The 25808-nt window shown below is 37.9% G+C and overlaps 2 long non-coding RNA genes across 2 annotated transcripts in view; both read left to right on the top strand.

The window, feature by feature from the left end:
• The window catches only part of LOC144379855 (uncharacterized), a 29375-nt gene extending 21281 nt beyond the window's left edge, over positions 1 to 8094 (top strand). Inside the window, exon 2 of the long non-coding RNA XR_013443340.1 lies at positions 6017 to 8094. This is a non-coding gene — a long non-coding RNA (uncharacterized LOC144379855). The remainder of the gene's footprint in view (positions 1 to 6016) is intronic.
• Positions 1 to 25808, top strand: part of LOC118552748 (uncharacterized) — a 61839-nt gene that overhangs the window by 22811 nt on the left and 13220 nt on the right. Inside the window, exon 2 of the long non-coding RNA XR_004925676.2 lies at positions 19399 to 19493. This is a non-coding gene — a long non-coding RNA (uncharacterized LOC118552748). The remainder of the gene's footprint in view (positions 1 to 19398; positions 19494 to 25808) is intronic.

Genomic DNA, 25808 nt, shown 5'->3' with positions numbered 1-25808 from the left:
CATCTCCAAAGTTTCTCCCATCCTACTATCATTTAAAAAAAAAAAATCAGTAGACGTCAAATAAAGATTATCCTCCATAATGTGGATGGGCCTCACCCAATCAGTTGAAGGCCTGAACAGAACAAAAGCCTGGCCTCCCTGAACAAGAAGAATTCTGCCAGCAGATGGTCTTTGAACTTGAACTATGAACCCAGCTCTTCCTGGTTTGCCAGCAGACTGCCCTTGGACTCAAACTGCTACTCTTTTCTGAGTCTCCAGTCTGCTTTTATGCTCACTAGGTACTCACAGTTGGCATGAACTCTCTCTCCCTCTTTCTTGGGGGGCAGGGGGAAGGGGCAGAGAGAGGGAGAGAAGAATCCCAAGCAGGTTCCATGCCCAGTGTGGACCCAACACAGGGCTCAATCACACGACCCTAAGATCATGACCTGAGTCAAAATCATGAGTCGGATGTTTAACTGACTGAGCCACCCACACCCCAACGTGAACCAGTTTCTTAAAATAAATATCTTTCTCTATGTATACACATCCTATTGGTTGTTTTTCTCTGTAGAACTCTAATACAAACATCATTTTCATATTTAAAAATTTCACATTTCCAAATTTTCTTTTCAAAATTTCAAGATTCCCTCAATTTTCTCCAAAATATATCTTTAGCCTTTTTGTTTTTTAACTTTGATTCAAAGTTCACACTTCCTACTTTTCTTTTTCCAATGGCATCTGACATTTTGAAGAGACTTAGCCAATGTAAACAAGGTCCCACCTTCTGGGATCTACATTTTTTTCACTGTGCCATTGTTCTTGTTTCTCTAACCCTATGTATTTCCTACCATCAGGAAGTTAAATGTTAGGCTTGATTTGACTCAGGTGTAGCACTTTGGGCAAGAATACTTCATAGGTCCTGCAGTACTTTGGCAGGAGGCATATAATGTCACATGATCCGCTATCAGTGAGACTTCATCACACGGTAACTCCCAGATCTCTCCATGGGTAAAGGTATTTTTTTTCCCTGCCCAATGAAATACCCAGTGATTTTTGTGGGGGTTGGGGGTGATATTTGGTCTCTGCATTTCCTGTTCTTCAACATTTCCTCTAATACTTTTATCCTCTAGTGATGAACCCTTTCTGAATTATTTTTCTCACGGTTACAATGGGCATTTTCTAATTCCACCATTCCCTCTTCCTTTTTAACTGGTGGTTTTCAACGTCTGTTTAAAAAATTAGAGAGAGAGTTTCATCTCATTATCATGGGTTGAACATACTTCCTCCAAGAGTTATGCTAAATGCTTAACTTTCCCTTTAATTACTAATTTTGAGGATAAGGGGTATAATAATCTCTTCTTTGGTAGCCTATCACTCACTGACACCACAATGAATTAATGGATTTTTATATACTCAGTGGTTACAGTCAATTATATTCATTATTCCTTTTGATGCTCAAATTGTTCTGAAATTGATTCCTGGGTCCTCGTGACATGTCTCCATTCTTTGAGAGCTTGCTTATTTTCTGACACAACAGGATGCATCAAGTTCACTGTGTACTTTCCCTAAGCCAGCCCTTGAGAAGCCATTTCTCCAAAATAATATTTAGAAACCACAACCTGGTCACAGGTGAGCTCACTGAATATTTTTAAATCATGTTTAAATGCATGGCTGAGCTGACATGTACATGGGTGTTTTTGAAGGCATCTAGACAGGTAAAGTTGACATATAGCTTGGGCTGTAACGAGCTACAGGCACAGAGAACAATCAAAATTATTATTCAGCGAGCACTCAGTAGAAGATGTTAAATTTCATGCAAACAACTCTCTCCACTCCCTCTTCTGAAAACAAAATGAAACAAAACACACAAAAAACAACAACAAATAATATATATATGAAAATAACAGCATTTGAAAATAAAAAAAGAAAGTGATCACTGTACTAGAAAGCTTGAAGGGGTCCAGCTAATACATAAGGTCAGACTGAAGTTAAAATTAGGATGAGAATGACCCAGCCCTTAACAGTAAACAAAAGTTCTGTTCTTCTAAAAATAACACTTTCTAAAAGTGGGAGTTGATCTGCCTAGGGAGTAAACCTACCATTCATATAGGAACCCAAGAAAGAAGCAGAGAGAGGGCATTTATATACCCATAGCAGATACTCAAGTTAAAAAAAAAAGGGGGGGGGTGAGTAGAAGCAGCTCCACCCAGGAGCCATATGCACTAAAGAGTTTTAATCCCATGATAAAGCCTTCATTACTTTGTCTAATTATTCAAGTCCCCAGACAACTAGATTGTTCCATGCTCAATAACCTACAGAGGTGTATGTACATGACACATCCTACCCATGGAAACATAGCCCTGCTCCCCATAAAAACGATAAAGAAGATGTGGTATATATATACAATGGAATATTATACAGCCATCAAAAGGAATGAGATCTTGCCATTTGCAACGACGTGGATGGAACTGGAGGGTATTATGCTGAGCGAAATAAGTCAATCAGAGAAAGACATGTATCATATGACCTCACTGATATGAGGAATTCTTAATCTCAGGAAACAAACTGAGGGTTGCTGGAGTGGTGGGGGGTGGGAGGGATGGGGTGACTGGGTGATAGACACTGGGGAGGGTATGTGCTATGGTGAGCGCTGTGAATTGTGCAAGACTGTTGAATCAAAGATCTGTACCTCTGAAACAAATAATACATTATATGTTAAGAAAAAAAAAAGAAGAAGGTAGCAGGAGGGGAAGAATGAAGGGGGGGAAATCGGAGGGGGAGACGAACCATGAGAGACGATGGACTCTGAAAAACAAACTGAGGGTTCTAGAGGGGAGCGGGGTGGGAGGATGGGTTAGTCTGGTGATGGGTATTAAAGAGGGCACGTTCTGCATGGAGCACTGGGTGTTATGCACAAACAATGAATCATGGAACACTACATCAAAAACTAATGATTTAATGTATGGTGATTAACATAACAATAAAAAATTAAAAAAAAACACCTTTCATGACAGAGGGTCTGTCAGCAAAACATAACACACCTACCTCTATGAATCATTCTAATCATTCAGTAAATACAAACTTATGTCTAAGGATCACCACATATTGGAGGAAAACCACTAGCATCCATGGCAAAACTCAAAATGAATAAACCAAAAAATTAATCTTATAGAAAACAAATAATTTAGGAACCAAAAGGTAAACTATCCCAATTGGTTTCCTCAAAGAAGTTTAAGAGGATACTACAACCATAAAACAAAAAGAGACTATTATTAAAACAGGAACCACCAGAGACTAAGAGTTTGTGAAAATTAAAATTTTAATTGTGGTTACAAAAGAAATCAGTCAATGCACTGAATAAAAGAATAATCAAGTAAGACCAAGCTTATTATTGATAAGATTATGTTTAAGAAATTTTTCATAATGTAGAATATATATATACACACACATATACACATTTAACTAATATTAAATATAAATTTATATTAAAATAACCATGTTTTATATATATGTGTGTGCGTATACACACACACACACACACACACACATATATTTTAACAACATGGAGGTTCAATTCCAGAATGCCAATGTTAATCTAATAAGCATTCCAGGAAGAGTTCATGATTAATTAAGGGAAGGAAATACTGTTGACCCTTGAACAATGTGGGGACTAGGGGTACCAACACCCCATGCGGTCAAAAATCTGTGTATAACTTTTGACTCCTGAAAAACTTAACTAATAGCCTACGATTACCTGGAAGTTTTACTGATAACTTAAACAGTTGATGAACACATATTTTGTATGTTATGTGTATTATATACTGTATTTTTAAAGTAAGCTAGAAAATGTCATTAAAAAAATCATAGAGAAGAGAAAATAACATTTATAATATTGTACTGTATTTATGGAAAGAAATCCACATTAAAGTGGACCTGCACAGTTCAAACCCATGTTGTTTGAGGGTCAACTATAACCAAAAAAATAATAGAAATATTTTTAATTAAAAGGTCCTATCAGGTGTTCAGCTGGGTATATAGCAGAAACCTGCATATTGATAATTCTAGTGAAATTTCAGGGCTTCAGGGATAAAGAAGAAATCAAGAAATCTTTCAAGGAAAAGATGACAATAAAAAAGATATGTACAGCAAATGAATCCAAACCTTTACAGCAAAATTGGATGCTCAAAGACAGTGGAAAATGCTATCAAATTTGAGTGGGAAAATGATTTTAAATAATAATTCTATACATAGTTAAACTATCAATCAAATTTGACAAAATAAATACATTTTAAAGATATAAGGACAAAGAAGGTCTACAAATAGTCCCTACTCACTATGAATAAATGATGTTAGGAATATTACAAAATCAGAAAAAAAATGCGAGAGAAATAATACCATAAGACAAGAAGGCATCAGCCTGAGTGTGAACTAGAAGGATGGTCCTCAACCATTAGAATCACATCTGGAGCTCTTTTTAAGAGTACTTTTAGTACAACTGTCCAAATGAGAAGATCATCTGGGATGCTAGTAATATCCTATTTCTTGGATTATGAAGTACACCAATGTGTTCACTTTGCAATGTTTAATCACAAAAAATACATATGCCTAATTTCCACCCCAAACTTATTAAACCAGAGAATCAAGGAGTTGAGACCAAGTGTGGGCATTTTTTAAAAGCTCCTTTGTGGGGGGCGACTGGGTGGCTCAGTCGTTAAGCATCTGCCTTCAGCTCAGGTCATGATCCCAGGGTCCTGGGATCGAGTCCAGCATCGGGCTCTCTGCTCAGCAGGAAGCCTGCTTCTCCCTCTCCCACTTCCCCTGCTTGTGTTCCCTCTCTCACTGTCTCTCTCTCTGTCAAATTAAAAAATTAAAAAATTAAAAAAAAATAAAAGCTCCTTTGGTTATTATGATTTGCATCCAAAAAGGAACCACTGCCCTCAAAAGAAGATGAAATGCAAACAAATTAATATTTTGTGAACCCCTGATAGAGAAGATTAAGTTAATCATGCTCCTTAATTCATAGTATATTAAAATCTCTCTTGTTTTATTCATTTTTAATTGATGCATTCCTTTATTGTCACCTCCTACTCTTATTCTCCATTCTTCCCCAGACAACCACTCTATTGTGTTTAGTGTATATCCTTTGTTTATATGTTTTTCATCAAATATAAATTGTTGTGTGTCCTTGCAATTTTAACTGACTTAAAAGGTATTTTGTTTGATATCTTATTCTGTTACTTGAGACACTTACTGTCCAATAGAATAAATCAGGAACTAAAATAATAATTTAAAAATCTATTAATATAATGTTGAACACCAAAAGGAACTACAAAACAAAAACTATTTTAAAATATTTTAGAGAAAAAAACTGATCAAGGAAATAGAGATCTTTCATTTTATGAGACATTAATTTTCAAGATGACTTCTTTCTCAGAAAGATCAAAGTATTTTACCCCGGGGGGGCATGTGGTACCATTGTGGTACATTGTATGTAACACATGTTTAGTTATTATTCCGCCAGTAAAGTTTTGATTTGAGTATTATAAGACTTTTGGTTTCACATTTTGTCATATTTTGTGTCTAATTTATATCATATTTTGGACTAATTCTTATGTTTGTTTTTAGCATAGCATAGCATAATTTCAAAGTCCATAGAATGGTCATAAGCTCCTATCTTGAATGTGGAAAACATTCTTTACAAGTGATATATTTTCTCTGATTTTATTGCTTTGCTGAAGAAATTTAGCATTCAACCAACAAATTTGTGATCTCTTGAAAATAACATATTAACAGTTTGGATCTGTCACTGGACAGGCATCATAATTTGATCTAAAATAGCACATATATTTGGGTCTACATACTCCAGTTACATACACACTGCATGGTTTAATTAACCACATTGAAATAGTAAAACATACATAAAAGCAGGCAAAAAGAATAAAAGATGTAGGAAGATACAAACTCTTTGGGTACCTATAATATTCTAATCTCTCGTAAGCATATGTGGAAGGGGTAAAATGGAGTCTTTATTCCACAGATGTTGAAAGAGGAAGAGCTTTCAGCTGCTTCTGGGAGAGACAGCCGACTACTTGGCCAGAGATGCCTCGGGAGGTGGCCAAAATGGTCAGGCAATGAGCACCAAGCAGAGCTTCCAACAAAAGGAAAAAGCAATTTATATGGTCATGCCAGTAGAGAGTTTCTCAGTGAAATACCCACATAAATGAAAAGTTGGAATTGTCAATCCATGCTGTGCTATGATATGGAAGATGGAATGGAGGAACATTTTTACAAAGAAGAACAGAAATGCACGCAGGCATGTGCATAACTGTCTACAAACATCGGACTTTAAACCAATGGAAATCCGTATCTTAATTTTACCCGTTTTATTACTGAATAATTGTTCATTGTTACCATTGGTGAGGAAATGAGAAAGGCGTTCATCTTTCAAAGCTGTATTACTTTTTCAATGGAAAAGTGCATTAGCTAATCTACAGTCACAGGATAGTTACAAGGTCATAAATATACAAACATAGACAGAGAAGGCATGATCCATTTAAAAGAAAAATTTGAGCCAAGGTTAAATCTGATGGCCCTATTACCACCCTATACACCCTATTGTGCATATATCTTTACAGAGAAAAAGAATGAAGATAGATAGACATATCCATATATGCCCTTACACGCCATTGTTTTGACTTGATCCATTTAATAACCCTGAAAGATAAAAAGAATGAAGTAGTATAGGTATGGGGATATACATAGCTATTGATATAGTTATGATATAGACATTCCATAGCCCTGAAAGATAATTGCACTAGAGTTGAGTGTTCTATGTCACGGTTGAAGAAACTAAGAGAGAAATGAACCAAATGATTTGCCCAAAGTCCTACACCTAGAGGCGGTATGAGGAACGGAGCCAGGTTGTCATATTCAATGTCATTCTGCTATGTATTTTATCTTGTGACTTCAAATGATCACAGATAGTTTCTGTTTTATGTTCATTTACAGAGTAGCAGTTAATACTCTGCCTTTTAAGCAACATCATACTTGATTACAATACCTATACTGCAGAATAATAGATGTCCATGTCTTAATCCCTAGAACTTGTCAATATGTTAAGGATACATGACAGAGGGAACTTAAGGTTGCTAATCAGCTGACCTTGAAATTGAGAGATCATCTTGCATTATCTGGATGAGCCCAGGGAAATCACAGGGATCCTTAAAGATTGAAGAGGAAGAGGAAGAGAAAGACAGTCAGAGGGAGATGTAACTATGGAAGAATGGGGAGAGATGCAATATTGCTGGCTTTGAAGAGGATGGAAGGGAGCACAAGCCAAGGAATGTGGGCAGCCCCTGAAAGGTGGAAAAAGCAAGGAAACAGATTCTTCCCTAGAATCTCCAGAAGGAGATAGGGCCATCAGATTTAACCTTGCCTCAAATTTCTCTTTTAAAGGGATTATGCCTTCTCTGTCTATGTTTGTATATTTATGACCTTGTAACTATCCTGTGACTGTAGATTAGCTAATGCACTTTTCCACTGAAAAAGTAATACAGCTTTGAAAGATGAATGGGACACATGTTGAACCTTAGCTACAGAACTATAAGATACATTTGTGTTGTTTAAGCTGCTGTTTATGGTAACTTGTTCTAGCAGCAATAGAAAACTTACACCTTATTATCTTACAATGACAAACACCATTTCTTGTTCAAGTTACCTGAGATGAGCAAGTCAGCTGTGGCTCCCACAAGTTCTTCTTGGTTCTACTCTGTGACTTTTCTCATCTTGGAACCCAGTTCAAAGAAGTATCTACTATCTGGGTCATGTTCTTCTCAAGTAAGGGTGGGCACAAAAGATATAAAACCAAAACTACATAAGCATATTCAAAGATTTCGCTCAGATGTGGAATATGCTCACATTCACTGGCCAAAGCCAATCACATGACCAAACTAAAAATAATGGAATGAGAAGTATATGGCTTACTTGGCAAAAAGGAAACGGAAGTGTAATTGATACGTGTATTATACAATGTGTCACAGATATGAAGAATCAGGTATTTAGACTATGAGATGCTAGATTTTCCTATTCACCTTTTCCTAAGCTAAATTAACCATCCCCGGGGAGGTTAAAGTAAGGTGTTCTGATGACTATTTTCCATGGTTGCTCAAAGAGACAGAGTATGGCTGTTCTCAAAGGAAAAAACAGCATGGAAGCATCACCTTTTTCATCTTCAGCTTCAGGAAGAAGGTAAACCTACATGATGTGGAAAGACTTACAGCTTTCTTCCCCTCTATATTATTTTCACTCAATACATACTCACATGCCGGGCACTGTTCTAAATACTGGGGATGGAAGTGTTTTACTGCAGAGCAGAATGAAACAAAGGGTGGGGGAGCTTATGAGGTTGATCTAAGGCAATGTTGCAGAGTAAAGTAAACACAGTTTTATCTTTGAAAGTAGCTTCGTGGTCTGCATATTCATTTTCCTGGCAGAACCTCTACAATCCCTTCCAACTACTCTCTAATGTCAGGAACTCACGCTATACCACGCCTGTCTTTCCAGGCCCATGCCCCGGGCCCACCCCACCTACTCCTTTCTCACTGGCATCCTGTGCTAGCAAATATCTCAGGCCTCTTTTCGTTGTCAAAACCGCCCTGTCCTTTGTCCAGGTTAGTAGGGCTTTTTGAAGGATTGTGAATAAATCTTAGTAGGTCCTTTCTCCAATCCCCTCTTCACCACATACACACTCATCAGTACTCAGCATGGACCCCTGTAGATCCAGACCTATCTAACTAAAAAGGCAAGCATCTTTCTCGAGGATACTACTTCCCCTCCACCAATAAGTCCACCCAATAGACATTCATGAAGCTTGCATTCCATTGGAGGTAGTAGGCAAGGATTAGGGAATACAAAGTAAAAGAAAATGCACTTCCCACCCTGGGCAGCCCACATCCTTTGAGGGCAGACACCTACAGAAACAAACACAAAAAGTGTTGCTGTGCTGATCCAGGGCTCATCGGCCTTCTGATGCATGCCTCAACCTTGTCCTGTTCTCTTCTGTAACGCAGGGGGCCAAGACCTGCAGGATGTCTGGATGCTCCATTAGCTGGCTCTCTGCTAGATCCAGCCAAAGAGAGGTGCTGGCTAGAGAACGCGGGGCATGTAAAAATATGAAAAAATTAAATGAAAACTGAGGCATGGAGAATTAATAACTTGCTAAGATACCACAGGTACTAGGTGGCAGACATGGAATTTCAAACCTGGATTAATCAATAAAGAGCCCTCTTTCCCAATATACCATATCGAACACAGTAATCTAATACACCCACTGCCACTTAACAGAGCTGTGAGGAAGTGGAACAGGGAGAGGTGACAGATAAGTTCTAAAGAGATGTCCAGACATAGAGAAGATCCTAGAACATGCGGGAAGCAAGACAGGATAAGTCTATATGAGATTTCCCATGACGTGTCCTAAAGCAGTCAAAGAATAAGACAGAAGAGAGGAATTCAGGTAGGGACTGCGAATGGGGTAAGAAGAAAGTGGCAGATAGAAGGTTCTTAAGGGCTTATGTGGAAACAGGTAAGAGGACAGGAAGACAGATAAGAGGAAAGCAGGAGGGGCCCCTGGGTGGCTCAGTTGGTTAAGCATCAGCCTTCTGCTCTGGTCATGATCCCGGGGTCCTGGGATCCAGCCCTGCATTGGGCTCCCTGCTCAGGGGAGTCTGTTTCTCCCTCTGCCCTTTCCCCTCCCCCTGCTCATGCTCGCACTCTCTCTCTCTCTCTCCCTTCTCTCTCACACATTCTCTCTCTCAAATAAATAAATTTAAAAAAAATTAAAAAGAGGAAAGCAGGAAAGAGGAGCATTGTACAGATGCTCATAAGGGACCTTCCTGAGATGGGGGACCCTACCAGCTTCATGTCCCAGGGAGAGACCTTTGGAGCAGATCTACAGATGCCTCCCTTCATGGCTTTCTGCTCTCCACCAGCTCAGTGTGGGCACTGGTTATGGGACAAGCACTCTTCCCTGGCTCACATGTGTCAGGGGTCCTCACTACCAGTGATGAGCTTACCGAAGAAAGCAAAGGCACTACGTGGGACTACACAGAAACTGCAAACAGACAACTAAGTCCTTGTCTTTTTAGGTTATGTAGGCATTATTGGTTGAGAAAGAACAACAAATTAAACACAAATAGACTGATAAGTACACATCTGTTTACACAATACCGACATTCTTCAGAGCACCCTTGTGCATTCTCATTGCCTTCCTTCTATTTTCCTGGGCATGTGGTCCCCCCAGCCACCTGTCCACTTGATCAGGATGTTGAAAATGGGGAGGTTCCGGGGAAAATAGGTAGTTTCTGGATCAGTGCCATTCCAGCTGATTAACATGTCATTGAAACAGGAAAGGAAGAAAAATTGTACACACTTATGTATCTACATAAAATGCAGCCATGGGAGGTACCTAGGCCTGTAGTCATTGGAGGGTCCTGTTATTACACTGAAAGGAAGCCCTGCGGGACATTCCCATCCCATAAATGTCTCCAGCATGAATCAGTGAAATGTCTCATGACAAGAAGTGCTGGCTGTGCACCATCGCTCTTTAAGGGAGGAGGGCTCATCTGCACAAAGCCAGCTTACGCGTTATGTTTAACCTCCTGGCGGGGTGCTCGGGCAGAGCAGGCCAAACACTGAAGAACCTCTTTTCTCCCTCACCCAGAGCTTGTCCCCCCAGAGAACAAAGGGCAGCTCAGGAGTGAGGGGATATAGATGGCGGTCCGCAGGGGGAGCGGGAGAGGGAGAAGCAGGCTTCCCGTGGAGCAGGGAGCCCGATGTGTGGCTGGATCCCAGGACCCCCGGGACCATGACCTGAGCCAAAGGCAGACGCTTAACGACTGAGCCACCCAGGCACCCTAGGAGACTGACATTTAGAAAAATCAGAGTTCCTCACCTGCCAGAAGTCCCACAGCTAGTGGAAGGAGAGCCAAGGTTCACAGAAGCTTTGGAATGACCTTTAAACCTTGTTCCCTCAACCACGATCTCATGCTACTACCCCTTTCTCTCTTTCCTTCTTTCATTCCATAATTTTCTCTTTTAAATTTCAGGGCAACAGATTGTACGGGGCGGCCCATCCAGTTGCCTACTGAATGTTTCTTTATTTTTATTTTTTTTTAAAGATTTTATTTACTTATTTGACAGAGAGAGAGAGACAGTGAGAGAGGGAACACAAGCAGGGGAAGTGGGAGAGGGAGAAGCAGGCTTCCCGCGGAGCAGGGAGCCCGATGCAGGGCTCGATCCCAGGACCCTGGGACCATGACCTGAGCCGAAGGCAGACGCTTAACGACTGAGCCACCCAGGCTCCCCGAATGTTTCTTTAAATATGAATTTGAAGGCCCCCAGAATTATATCCGGTTGCAATTTTGTCTTATCTGCTGAGCAGTGTGGGGCTGGGTCTGCCAAGCCCTGGCTTGACTGAATGAATCAGCCCGAGGCTCTCCCGGGGAAGCCAGCAATTCTGCAGTGACTTTCCCCATACAGATGGCCCCTGAGTCAGCTCCGAGAATGCAGAGGGAAGTCTGGCGTGGCGTTTCAGCAGCAGACCGGGTGGACAAAGGCTGGGGTGGACACAGATGCCCAAGCAATTGTATGGAGTCTATTTCCTGTCATTTAAACCCAGTGTCATTTATTATTCAACTCAGTGTATTTTAGAGATTCAATTTGTAGGGTATATGACACACATAGTAAATTGGGATGTATTATCTCAGTTCATTTGCTGGAGGACAGGTGTTCACATCACAAGAACCAACAGCCCCATCGACAGTAATTGGTGCCTTGGCTGGCAGTCTGAGCCTAGAGGGCAAGGACTAAAAGTGCATGAAGAATGAACTCATAATAATTTCCACACACAGCATAGTGTGTTTTACTTGAGGCTCTCAGTGCACATTTTCGGCATTCACTCACTCTCCCTACAACACTGCCTGGGTTTGGTCTTGCTCTCCTGCTGCAGCCAGGAAAACAAAAGCAAAGAACGGAAGACTCTCGTTCACAGGGGAAAACATTGGCAGGACGGGGATTAAAAACTCAGGAGGCCTGAATCCTCATTCTCTCTCCTTGGAATCCCCCTACTTCCATCTCCCTCTCATGTATTATTTAATGTGTTAGCCAGGATATTATTAAGGAACCTAGACTGGAGGATCCAATTTTGTTCAGGTTAATTAATTCCAAAATGGGTGCAAGTCTGCATTGCTGCACAAAAATCACACTTGATACAAATTAAACACAGAAAGTGATATATGTGTACAGTTCCCATAATAGTTACCGTATGTGTCTGTCAAACGTATGCAGTGTCCAAATGACAATCACAACAAGCCATGGAACACACTTTCAGGCACACGTGGATTGTGTGGTTAAGTATTGCTATGTGAACAGAGGGCGGTTGGTGTGGGTAAGATGTATAGATTTGTATGAAGCGAAGAAACTCCAGAACCTCGGTATTATCTTAACTACATATCTAATGTCATTTCTGAATACTTTGCATGCTAAATTCACTTAAAAATATGAAATTAGAAACCCCTGTCCTTGTGGGGTTTGTTAATAATGAGCAGGGAGAAAAATGGAACTTTTGCCCTGGAGCTCAGGTGAAAAGACATAATTAAAAATACTGCCCTGGAAAAAGGATGGCTGCTTCCCAGGTGGCATTTGGCTTCAGCACACTTACAAATAGCCATCTCCAGCAAAACCAACACACTCAGTCAAGCTCCTTCCACTTATCACAGTGTGCTCCATTGTCCATTGAGAAATTCCAAAGGATAAATTGAGTAAATGAAAAAAGAGATTGCCATCTTCTCTTTTCAAGGATAACATATGGACACATGAAATAATGTAAGCATCTCTGATCTTTAGGAAATTAAATTTGACCAATAACGTGATGAAGGCATGCAAGATCCCTCCCCACAGCCACGCAGGTAGGACACAGCACAACATCGGGGCACCCAGCACACCCCACCCTGAGAAAGGGGCTCCACATCCTATTTGGGGAGGACAAAATGCCTTTTCTATGAAGTCCAATCTATCCAGTTAACTGACCCAGCCTAAGCCCATAAACAGACATAAGCTCATCTAAACTTTTTCACAGTGGGCAAGCAGTTGTCAGCTTTTGTTTGACACAGACACCAGGATATAATGAGTGATCTCTACCATCACGATGTTTTCAATACAATTTTCATTTTACTCTAAAATGAAAGTGGAAAGAATGGAAAAGGAACACAATGTGGGGAGAAAAAGGCTCAAAAAGCTAAGGTAATTGGTCCAATTGGTCCAAGTAATCAGAGTATCTAGAAAGGTGTGACTATAAAGACCATTATTTTCCAATTTCCTAGAAGTGCTTGGATTTCATAACATTGAGAGGTGTGACCACCCTGTTTAATGGGTTTCTCCCAAAGCTAGGTTCCATAGCTTAGTAAGTTAAAGCTTCACTTGAAGAGTAAAGCAGCATTTATAGCTTTGGGACTAAACTGTCAACAGGAACAACAAAGGAGTCAAGCCAGGAACTCACTGTCTCCTTAGCCTCATACTCTGTTCTAATGACTAAGCTCTTGCTTTGCCCTGGATACATAGTTCCCATCCAAAAGCATCCCATCTAGTGACTGCCTACTATATTTTTTTTGATGTCTCAGGTCCACCCTTGAAATTCAGCATTCCTCCTTTGCTCATTGCCTTACCCCAGTCCACTGCCAGGACCTGCCTGGTTCCTGGATGGTGGCCTCTCTCTAGTCACCATGATCTCTGGGTCCATCCATTTTGTCAGCACCTGCAGTTGTCATAGGGAAGTCAATTCTTCAACACAAGAAAGAGGAGCAATTGAGAATATCAAAGCAAGGAGCAGGAAAGAGACTATTGTACCATATTATCACTGATACCTATTTCTGAATTTTCTTCCACATGGTCTTTGCCTTCATCCTAATTCCTGGTGCTTGGGACAAAAGTGATCACTGAGTTCATTTCTTGGCTACATGTGGTTTTTCGTTGGTTCCTTCTCTTCCATCAGAGGACACATTTATCTTCCTCTCATTAATTCACCTGGCGTGGATTTGCAAGCATATATTCACTGGAAGAAATTTAAATGATTGTAACCTTAAACTCAAGAGAACAAAAACCCTAGTCATTTAAAGAATTTTAACAGAGTCTGCTAAGTGTCTGTTAGATTTCCGAAGACCAGTCATAGCTTTATTCACTCTAAGACTAACACATGTCAAACAGATTTTGACAATTTCTATTTCCATTAAGAACAGAAGATGGCCTGTTATGTGCTTGTAACATCTAGAACAGTGCCTGGCACATAAAAGGCCCTCAATAAATACTTGCTGAATGAAAAAATTAGGTATATGAAAAGTATTTGGATAGCAGATTTCTTTTCTTCTCAATATTTTCTTTTCTTTTTCATGCATTCCCCACAATATAAACCAGAGCTTTCCATACAAAGGTGGTGAATATCAAATGAATGGGTTATGAATAAGAGACCCAATAACACCAGTTTTAAAATACCTGTATGATAAGATCACAAATGTGTCTAAAGGCACATATGTAAGCTTAAAAAACATTGTAGCAGGGAATGCAGCAGGACAGGAACAGTAGTTATCCGTATGTTGTATATTTTTCCTATTTTGATTTTTTCTAAAATTGATATGGATAACTTAATTTATATTACCAAAATCACTATAGTCATGATAAAAGGAATTTAAATAATGCCAAAGTTATTTAAATATAAATTTTGTTTTCATCCCAAATCCTACTCCCAAAGCTAAATATCACTAACTCTTTGATATGGACACACACAAATAATATATAAAATGGCTCAATCATACTGTTTATACGGTATTGTATCCTGCTTTTTCATTCAGTGATATGGTGTGCGTGTGTACAAATGTATGTATGTATATATGCATGTATGTATGTTGTGTATGATATATACCAGGCATATAAATATTCTTTATCCTATTTTAACAGGTGCTAATTATTTCATTGAAATGGTTGCACCTATGGTGAGCGCTGTGAATTGTGTAAGACTGTTGAATCACAGATCTGTACCTCTGAAACAAATAATACATTATATGTTAAAAAAAAAAGAAGAAGAAGAAGAAAGCAGGAAGGGAAAAATGAAGGGGGGGGAATCGGAGGGGGAGACGAACCATGAGAGACTATGGACTCTGAGAAACAAACTGAAGGTTCTAGAGGGGAGGGGGGTGGGGGGATGGGTTAGCCTGGTGATGGGTATTAAAGAGGGCACGTTCTGCATGGAGCACTGGGTGTTATACGCAAACAATGAATCATGGAACACTACATCAAAAACTAATGATGTAATGTATGGTGAGTAACATAACATAATAAAAAAAAAGAAAAAAAGAAATGGATGCACCTTCTTTTATTTAATCAATACTTTTTTAGTAAATGATTTGGCTATTTTCAACTTTTTGTCTGTAATAAACACACCATTTCACACTTGTTCAATGATTTTCCTATATTAAATTTCTATGAACATATTTATAATATAAACAGTCTAGACATAGTTAAAGATTTTGATGTATTTTGTCAGATAACTTTCCAGAAATGGCATATCGCTGTGCATTCTAATTATGTGTAAGATTTTTGCTTCCCTAAAACATTTACTAAAATCAAACATTATAAAATATTTTAATCTTTGTTCATCTGATAATTTAAAGCATCTAATTGCTGTTTTAATTTACAATTCTTTGGTTATTATGTTATGTATCTTTTCATTTTTATTAGATGTTTGTTTTATTGTGAATTACAGTGTATGCCCTTTGCCCATTTTTCTTCAGAGGTATTGCTCCCTTTGTTTGTTTGTTTATTTATTTTTTACTGATTTATAAGAGGCCATTTTTTTAAATGGATAGGAACTCTGTATTCCTGATACATATTGCAAATATCTTTCTTAATATTTCATTTTAATATTTCATTCTCTCCTTAGTTTATTTTTATTTTGTCATTTATAAACTAGTTCTTTTTACATTATGGAAATTGTTAATGTTTTCATTTCATTGTCTTTGAGTTTTATATTTTGCTTAAAAAGTACTTTCTATTTCAAGAATATTAAAATATTCTCCTACAGTTTTTGAATCATTTTAATTTTTCTACTGTTTCATATCTTTTATATTTATTAAACCATCTAGAATTGTGCATGTATATGTGATAAGATGCAGAAGTCTGAAAAAACTTTCTTGTCAAATGAAGATCCAATTGTGCCAACACCATTTATTGAATATTTACTTCACTGAATGTTTTCAAGCAAGGAAATGACAAAATCACATTTTAGGTAGACAAAATGAAGGCTGGAATAGAGATGCATCAGAGAGTATAGCTGAGACTTGATGTTTTCTGGCTGTGAAAAACAATATGTAGGTTGCAGTTCAGTGAAGACTTCGCCAAGCAGGCATATTTAGATGTTATATAGTTATTCAAACCCCAAACATAAACATTCATATACAAAAAAATTAATCTACACTGATAGCTCAAAATACAAAATCAACCAGAAATGGATCATATGCTGAAGACTATAAAATTTTATTTTATTTTACTTTATTTTAATGGAATGTACTTATTTATTTTTCCTTTTATTATTATTAGTTTTTTAAGATAAGCTCCAAGCCCAACGTGGGGCTTAAACTCATGATCTTGAGATCAAGAGTCACATGTTCTACTGACTGAGCCAGCCAGGCACCTCAAGACTATAAAACTTTAGAAAATAAAATACAGCAGAAAATTCTTGTGACCTTGGGTGAGGTAAGGATACAAGAGTAAAGGTTAAAAAAAATCCTGAAAGATTGATAAATTGCATTTATCCAAAATTAAAAACTTCTGCTCTTCAAAATATACTTTTAAAAAAATAAAAAGACAAGTCACACCTGGGAAGAAATATTTGCAAAACATAAATCTGACAAAGGACTTTTATCCATAATATATGAAAACTTCCACAACTCAGTAAAAGTGGGCAAAAGATTAGAACAGACAGGTCACCAAAGAATAGTTACTAATAGCAAATATGTGCACACAAATATGCTCAACATTAGTCATCAAGGAAATACAAAATAAAAATAGATACATATCACACACCTATTAAAATTACTAAAATTTTAAAACTGGCAATATCAGGTGCTGGTGAATATGAAGAGAAACTGGATCTCATTTATTTCTAGTGTAAATGCAAAAAAAAAAAAAAAGTGGTACAGCTCTTTGGGAAACAGTTTGGCAGTTCTTATAAAGGTAAATATACATTTACCATATCACCAAATAATTTTACTCCTAGGTATCTACTCAAAAGAGGTAAAATGAACATCCACACAAAAACCTGTGCCAACTATTTATAGTAGTTTTATTCATAATCACTGAAAACTAGAAAGAACCTAAATGTACACCTCTTGATGAATGGATAAATAAATTATGATACATACATGTGATAACATAGATGAATCTTAAAATAATTATGTCAGTGAAAAAAGCCAGATTCAAGTGCCTACATTCTGAATGAGTCCATTTATATAACATTCCAGAAAAGTCACAACTACAGGGAAAGAAATCAGTGGTTGCCACTGATCTAGGGAAAGGGAAATGATGTCAAAGGGGAACAAGGGAACATTTTGAAATCAAATAAAATATTCTCTAATCTGATTGTTGGTGGTTATGACTGTTCACATTTGTCATATTTCATCAAGAATGAATTTTCCTGCATTTAAACTATACCTCAAAAAAAACAGACTTAAAAAATCAGGTAAGGAAGACATTTTATAAAAAGAAAACAAAAAAGGATGATCAGAGGAAGTAAAGTTTAAGATGGGGATGAAGGATGAGTAGAAATGAGCCAACTGGTTGGGGCAAAAATGCTTGAGGCAAAGGGAATCGTTTGGGCAAAATTGCTAAGGAGGGAGAGAGAATTTGGATATTCGAGAAAGTAACCTGAGGTCAGTGTGGTGGAGGAGGAAAGTGTGACAGTGTAATGTGGGAAGAGAAAGAGACAGCCCCAGATCATACAGGGTCTTCTACCAACTACTTGAGACTTTAAGGTTTATGATAACTGCAGTAGAAATCACCAAAAGATCTTAAATAGAGGAGTAATGTGATCTGATATAAATTGTTAGATCTTTCTAGATGCTTTGGTGAGAAGGACTGGAGAGGGCAAAAGTAGGCATGGGAGACAGATTAGGAGAATGTTGCGAAGAGAGATGATGGGAGTTTGGGTCATGGTATGGCTGATGTAGACAGGGAAAAGGGGCCATATTTGGGACTTATTTGGATCCTCAACTCCATCAGCTATGAAAATGGAGTGAATGATAACATCTATGTCATGCAGTTGTTGTGAGGACAAAATGTATACAATTAGTTTGCAACTTTGTTCAATATATTATAAATGTTCAGTACATGTTGGCTGATATTTTAAATGATGAAAATAAAATAAATACTGCTTCCCCTGTTTCTGCTTTCATCTCCAACCACGTTGCCTGGGAGGTTCTCAGTGCCTATACCTCTCCTCTCCCCACCCAGCTTTCCTGAGATATAATTGACAATTATATAACACTGTGTAAGTTTAAGGTATACAATGTATTGATTTGTTATACTTATTTATTGCAAGATGATTACCACTGTGGTGTTAGCTAAGACTTCCATCACTACGCCATGTCTTTACAATATGTCTATGTGGAACCAGCCCCATTCTTCTTTGGTGATGACTTTAATGCTGGTTGCCTTTCTCCCAAGGATGTGCAACAATGCATGATTAAAACCATGTAAGACCCAGACCTACACTTCCAGTTACAGCTTACAGATAACCAGGTAATATCTATGTAGTGTTAAACTGACCTGGTTACATTTGCTCTGTTTTCTTCCTGTCATCGAACATTTGAGTATTCTTTTTTGCAAGGATGATATGGTGCAAATCTGTTTTCCTTAATTATGTGTGCTTACTATTATAGGAGCATCAAACCTATTTTTATTATTTTTATTTTACTCCCTCCAAAAAGGCTATTATAATCATAGAAATATAAATGATACAGGGCCTGGACAAGAAGAATGAAAGTGAGAAAAATTAATATGAATTTGGAAAGAAGACTCAAGGAGACCAGGTGAACAATAGAATACAGAGGATCATGAATATGAAAAAGTCAAGGACAACTCTAGTTTCCATTCCCATTGGCCTGGGTGAAATCTGTCACCACTGACATTGAAAGAAAAGTCAGGAGAGGATTCTTTTTAGAGGGAAAAAAAGAAAGATAATGAATTCTCTTTAGAGAATTCGCTTTAGAATTCAGTGAGCGTGAGATGACAATAGAATTTCCAAATAGATGTGTCCAAGGGCAGTTGTAAGCTATCAAATGAAGCCTTTTTTATTTATTTTTATTTTTTTTTTTTTAGGATGCTGAGACTACACAGAGCCTCCAGGGGGAGGATGAGAGGGCCAGAAATTGCCCAGCAACCAGTTGGCAGGAGGAAGATAATTTGAGCACCAGGTAAGTCAGAGATTGAGCAATAGATAGGCAAAGGTTCAGACAGATAGGTTGGCTTAAGAAGATAAAATTGGTAGAAACACAATCCCCAAAGACTGCAGTTCAGAACCAGAGTTTCATCATTTAGGAGAATTTGGAGTAACTATCTAGACAGCAAACAAGGACTTGGACTTGTGTGTAGAGTTACAGAATATGTAGCAGAAAGATCCAAATTAGTATCTTCCTCAAACAGTGAAATTCACTACTCTGACTTGTCCTCTAAACATAGTTTACCCACTTGACAGTGATGAGCTCTAAAAAATAAAACAATTTGTGATATTCCTTTAAATGAAAAAAAAATAGCTTCAAAATTGTTTTTACACTTGTTTTAAGATCTGTAAATAGTTTTTGCCCCCAGAAAATCAGAAAGTAAAAGCAATAGAGCTGAAATCTTCACTTTACCAATTTATTATCCTTCAGTATTATTTGATGGTAGTTTTGTTCATGAATTCCTTTTACTTGAACCATTACTTCTCGGTTTCCAGTGGTATTTGTAGCATCTCCTAATTTAGAATCATCCTCAAATTTAATTAACATGCTGGCTGTTCCCTCCATAATTAATACAGCAGTTAGATAAGACAGGCCACAAAACTCATATCACCAGCCATCACCCCTTAACTGGAAACACTGCCATTCATGATTATCTTTGTTTTCTAATTTTTCACTCAGATTTTAGTTCTTGAGATGGTACTTGAATCTTACCCAATCTCAGTAAACTCAGCAAATCAATTTCTTAAGATACATGGTCCTGAATGTTACTCAAACCATGGCTTAGGGTGTGTTTGTTATTTCCACCTTTTAACAGAATCAGAAGGACAACTTCATTTTACAGATATGGTTTGTTCTTTAAAAGAGTGGCATTTATAATTTTTAAACAATTGCCAAGTTTAATTATTAGTACTTGGTTGCCTACATTGTTTTTATGGGTTTTGTTTATTTTGTATTTGTACGTTTCACCTACTAAACAAACAGTTGTGTATTTGTGAGCTCTTTTATTCATTCATTTGTCAATGTGTTCAATATCTATTACATAGAGACAATGGCTCCTTTTCATTTCACTTACAAATATTTTATTTTAAAACGTTACTAAAAATCAAATTGCACCAAAATTTTCTAAGAATATTTGTTTAAATCTATGAGAAAGTATAAAAAGCATACTACTTTCTTTAGGAAGTGATCTGCCTCATTTTTATTGCCACTTTAAACACTAAATTGGTTTGGTGAACCAGTCTTATTTTTTACTAGCAGTAATTCTTTTTATTATCAAATAGCTTTTAACATAACTTAAATCCAAGTAATTTTCTCTGACTTCAAGTTTTTTAAATTAAGTATGTTCTACATATAATGTATGAAATGTTCAGACTATTTTATGCCAAGATCCAATGTGTGTTCCATGAAAACTGGGAAGAGGTTTACCAATATTATTGATATGTGTAAATTGAAATTTGAGGGTGAGAAGATAGAAATGTACATGGGAATGTCGAAAACAAATATCATGAAGACAATAGATATTTCACGGAATAATAAGAATAGTAACGATCACTCACTGAACTTTCAGTACGTGCCAGGCATTCTTCTAAACACTTCACATAAATTTTCTAATTTACTGTAGTCATATTATTTTATAATTGAGAGCACTGAGAATCTGAGACATTAGATAATCCATCTAAGATTACCCAGCTTGTAATAGAACCAAGGGTTGATTCTAGGTCTGTCTCATTCCAATGCATGGGTTTATAACCACTCTACCATACTACTTTCATGGTGAAGGGAGTGGTATCCATAATTCAATGGAGAAGTAACAAGTAAGAGTATCTGTAATAAGACTTATATACCCCAAATCGGGCGCCTGGGTGGCTCAGATGGTTAAGCGTCTGCCTTCGGCTCAGGTCATGATCCCAGGGTCCTGGGATCGAGTCCCGCATCGGGCTCTCTGCTCCTTGGGAGCCTGCTTCTCCCTCTGCATCTCTCTCTCTCTGTCTCTCATGAATAAATAAATAAAATCTTTAAAAAAAAAAAAAAAAAAAAGACTTATATACCCCAAATCATTTAAGTAACTGAGATGGTTCAATTTAAAGTTTAGCAGAAAACTGCAGCTTCGCCTTTTTTATGGCCTTTGCTTAAAATTCTCCATGTATGTCCAGAATCCCCTCAGGACTCTCACTTGTATTCACAAGATCAATTCGATGTGCTTTCATTTCATCCCTGGAAATGAAACTCAAATCTAACCCTTCAGCAGGTGAATGGGGCAAGAGGGACTCCTTAATCACTACCAGGATCTGGTTACCCCAGAACGTGGTCCCACAAACTTGTTTTCTCTACTACCAAAGGTAGTACGGAGTCCTGCATTATGAGGCGACGGCTGCCACCCTTTTGGAATATCATGAGTCCTTTTGACCTCAGATCCTAGGGCTGAGACAAAGCCTCCTGCTCTGGTAACCTCCACTACAGCTGATGCAGATTTCTGTCCAGTACAGATGGAGGATGATTCTCATTTCTGCATGATGCTCATTCAAGCATGCGGCAAAATTGGGTATGATGCCCAGTAAGGCAGCTCCTTCTCTTCACCCACAAAGAGCTTCTCCAGGGCATAAGCCTCTGACCTGTGAGGATACCCTATTAGAACAGGCCCCAGAACCAGATCTACCCTTTGATTTCCTTATCAGCACTACAGTTAAGCCAGTGAGAGAGGATTCACCATTAATGGGAAGGTGGAAGATTCTCAGGGAAAATTACAGTATCACATTGGAATTTATGATGATACAGAGAAACAACATTGGCTGTGGATTCATTGGAACCAAAGTTTTGGGAAAGCAGAGTTCAAAATTCAAAACAATAAAAAGGATAGCTCACAACCAGAGAGAAAGACTCTAAAGTTCAAGAAGGATGAGAATCTCTAAGATGAAATTGACACTGGTTCCAGTGGACGAAAAACAAGCCAACGTGTTTAAGGAAACCAGAGAGACTGCATTAGGAACATTAAGATAAATTCTTATACTCAAAAGACAAGAACATAACATGGAAATGTCACCAAAAAAAAGCTAAAGTAAAACCAAAAGTTTTTAAGAACCTATAAGAAGAGTTTCAGACAGGTCAAAGACCAAAATGACATGAGACTTAGGGAAGAGAAGGACAAGAAAAACATACATGGCTTAAAAAAAACTTTGAGGTATGACTTACATATGGTAAAGTATACAGCTTGATAAACTGTACATACATCTATATTTAGTAATCACACCCAAATCAATATATAGAAAGTTTCTAACACCCAGGTGACCCTCCCATACTTCCTCCACAAGTCAACAACCCTCCAGAGGAAATCATCATTTTGAATTCTATCACTGTGTGTGAGTTTTACCTATTTTTTTAAATTTCAGATAAATTAAATCATACAGCATCGAGTTTCGGGGTTTTGTTAGCCACAACAATATCATTTCCATGAGAGTTACCTATGTGGCTGGGTTTAGCAGTAATTCTTTTCCATTGCTGTACAAGACCTCTTTTAATAAATACACTACAACTTATGTATCTATTCCATTTAAGCTAATGGCCTGTAACTAGCAAGACATGTCGCCTGCCCCATTTTCCCCTTCCTCCTCTGCCATCCAGCAAAGGATAGGATTACCACAGTCAACACTCCCTTTTTGAAAGCAGGAAAATGGGAGGCACATAGCAGTCTTCGGTTAAGAGTAATTCTGAAATCTTGGGATGCAGTATTTCCACCCTTATTATCTAAGGGTGGGAAATAGTCTTTGATTAGGCCTTAGTTTGGGTTTGGTAGCTCCCCAGTCCACTGTTTTCCGTAGCCTTCCATTATGCTTTCCTGCCCTTTCCTCCCTGGCCATCTCTGAGAATGAAGCAGCTTTCTCAGCCTGCCTTATTCTCAAAGATCTGGGGCCCGAGGGTAGTTTATAGCTCAAATGGTAACATCAATATTTGTCCTGGTGTTTCTTCAGCAGTAAAATTCTTTCAAATACATACTTTTTAATCTATGTGATTTCCTTCCACAAACCAATAGGAGCACCAACAACTCTTTTCAAGACATGGCTCCAGACTTAATTATAAGTTTAGTAGTTCCTGGGGGAGCCAATTCTTTAGTCATGACAGCCGTACCCTTGGTTTTGGTTTACCTGTTAAAGATGAAGAAAGGCTTACTCTTTTAACAAAGCGATGTCCCAGAATTTATGGCCTCTTCATACCCCCTTTCTTCCTCACATTCAATGCGGCAAATTCATTTTACAGATAATTTCTGTCTTGTAGATTCTTGTAAATGCAGCAAATAGCAAACAAAGCACACAGTGAATACCAATATTCTTTTTCCCCCACCTTTACCTAAAGCCACAAACTCCTTTGGTATCTGCTTTCCAAGTTACATCAGTGGATTGTTTGACCAAAAAGAGTACCTTTACATAATGTGAGTTGACATCTTTCTAGTCTCTAAACACGATTTCCTTGCCACCCACTGCTAGATCTTACAACCAAAATCACAAAACGTTGGTGTTTTATTATGGCAGCACCCCACTCCTAGGTACCAGTTTTTGCATTGGAGAGTGTGGGATGTTATGTTGTAATAACCTAAAACTCTAAATCTCAGAGGTTTAAAAAAAAAAAAAACAAAATTACATATAGTATATGTCCACTGTGACTCAATTTTCTCTATGTGTTCTTCATTATGGTATGGAGACCAGTTGAGAAGTCCCTATGTGAAACACTGATAATCCTGTGGTAAGCTAGTCTCTGAAAGTGATACATGGCGCTTTTGTTCATACTTCATTGGCCAAAGCAAGTCCCATGGCCAAGCTTGATGTCAATTGGATGGAGATAAATGTTCCTTCCATGGAGAAAGACAGTGAATGTTTTTAACCAAAAATACAATCAACTATAATAAAGTGTAACTTCTAGCAATTAGAGCTGAATAGCAGTGAGCTGAGCAATAAAAGTATCTGAACAGAAGCTGAAAAATCTGCACCATCATGATAAATATAGCTATCATTTATAAAGTACGTAATAAGATCCTAGACCCTGCCTCCATTTACTCTTCATAAAACCTAAGCAATGATGGGAACTGTGGCTCAGAGAGGCACCTTACCCAAGATTAAACAGCAGTTAGTTACAAAGTTGGAATTCGTATCCTAGTCTGACTGATTCAAAGTCCATGCTTTTCCCATTGCAAAATACAATGAGCAGTGAGGGGTTGGATTGATATCCTCTTACATCGGTTTCACCAAGATTCTTTGATTGTAAACATTTTAAATTAGCAGCTTCAAATAACTCTTTATTAAGGACAGGATTTGGCAGATGTCAATTGGCAAAATGATATTGTTAAATTAAAATTTTTGTTCTGTTTGGTAAATAACATTGTCCAGAGCTGCGCCCCCCCCAACAAAACTATCCCTTTTAAACATGGTTGAGGACCCCCAGGACTGCATTTTGATTCAGCAATTAAAGGGTTCATTCTTGGGGCGCTTGGGTAGCTCAGTCGTCTGCATCTGCCTTCGGCTCAGGTCATGATCCCAGGGTCCTGGGATCGAGCCAGAGCCCACATTGGGCTCCCTGCTCAGCAGGAAGCCTGGCTTCTTCCTCTCCCGCTCTTCCTGCTTGTGTTCCCTCTCTCACTGTCTCTCTCTCTCTGTCAAATAAATAAATAAATAAATCTTAAAAAAAAAAATGGTTCATTCTTCCCCATTAGGGTTTCCTCAGACAATTCCCATGTCCTTGCAATTGGTCAGTGCCTCTATCTTCCTGGTTGTTAAATATTGTGAGTATCACCCTACCTAATAACTATTGAGTCATAAGTGGGCTAAGTCGAGATTAAAATTCATTCTGAAGGGAATAATTAGTCAGTTGGAACAGAAACTGTCCATCAAAAAATTAAGATAACTATTAGATGTGAAATATAAAAGTCATATGCTTAAAAGGCTTAATCATGAAAATGCATAATTTATTCAATTGTGATGAATCAGATTACTAACTGAATAGATCATGTTTTCATTTGTTAAAGACAGAATGGGAAGTTTGTTCAACTAGTTCATATTGTCTTTCTTACAGGTTATTTTGTGTGATGGTTGATATCAAATAAGGTGAAATTTAAATATTCCTTAATCAGTAATTCATGTTAAATAGGAATCACTCTCATGAACTCAAAATATATTCATGTTGAAGTTTAACATAGTGAATAGGGTGAACATTTAAATGCCTCCCTGTGTCAGTGGTTCCCAATCTTGGACTCACCTGGGATACGACCTAGACCACCTCCCAGAAAAATGATATCAAGACTTC

Source organism: Halichoerus grypus, chromosome 13 (assembly GCF_964656455.1).
Source record: "Halichoerus grypus chromosome 13, mHalGry1.hap1.1, whole genome shotgun sequence".
Taxonomy (NCBI): Eukaryota; Metazoa; Chordata; class Mammalia; order Carnivora; family Phocidae; genus Halichoerus; species Halichoerus grypus.
Note: the sequence above shows the minus strand (reverse complement) of the source record. Positions and strands in the feature narration are given on the sequence as shown.